General features: G+C 49.1%; 1 protein-coding gene across 1 annotated transcript in view; it reads left to right on the forward strand.

Moving 5' to 3' along the window:
- Nucleotides 1-772, forward strand: part of LOC103782335 (ras-related protein Rab-11B-like) — a gene marked incomplete at its 3' end in the record, with an annotated part of 9,542 nt that overhangs the window by 4,941 nt on the left and 3,829 nt on the right. The window lies entirely within an intron of this gene.

Here is a 772-nt window from a genome sequence, read left to right on the forward strand (position 1 = left end):
ATGGGTGCTGGCAGAGCAGAGGAGCAGTGGTAGGGCTGTGTGGAAGGCAGATTAGGACATCATAGGGTTGCTGATCCAGGCTGGCTTGTGCTTTCCTGAGCCCTTAGCTTGAGCTGAGATGGACCCAAGCCTGCAGTGAGGGAGCAAACTCTGTCCTCATGCTATGGGCTTGTGGATGAGTTTCAGCATAAGCCCAGAGTCATCCTCTGGTTTTTAAGAGGGATGGGAGGTATTTGAAAGATCAGCAACAAACACTGACACGTTACTAAGGACTGTTTGCCTAGCAGATAGACAAACTACAACTTCACAAAAACCTTCTAGCAGAACCAGTGCTTTGAGAGTTCCCTTGCACACTGTTTTAACAGACTAAAAATCTCATGGCTTCTTCAGTCCCTTCAGCATTTTGTTAAATACATTGGAATTTTTTAGGAATGCCATTAAATAATCCCTGCATTTGGAACTTGGTTTTAGGCCTAAACACCTCCCCCCCTCCCCTCCAGGAACAGTATATGCATCAGCACAACTCTTTTTCAAAGCAAAGGGAATGTTTTCACCTTCTTGGCAGTAAGCAGAGCCAGGCACCAGGTTTGTTGGTGTGCTGGAGCTCAGATGGAGCTCACTCTAAGGAACATGCCTTGGGTGAGATTTAACAAGGCCAAGGGCTGGGTCCTGCACTTGGGTCACAACAGCCCCAGGCTTGGGGAAGAGTGCCTGGAAAGTGCCTGGCAGAAAAGGACCTGGGGGAGGGGGTGGACAGCTGGAGATGAGCCAG

This window comes from Merops nubicus, unplaced genomic scaffold (assembly GCF_000691845.1).
Source record: "Merops nubicus isolate BGI_N331 unplaced genomic scaffold, ASM69184v1 scaffold37831, whole genome shotgun sequence".
In the NCBI taxonomy this organism is placed as follows: domain Eukaryota; kingdom Metazoa; phylum Chordata; class Aves; order Coraciiformes; family Meropidae; genus Merops; species Merops nubicus.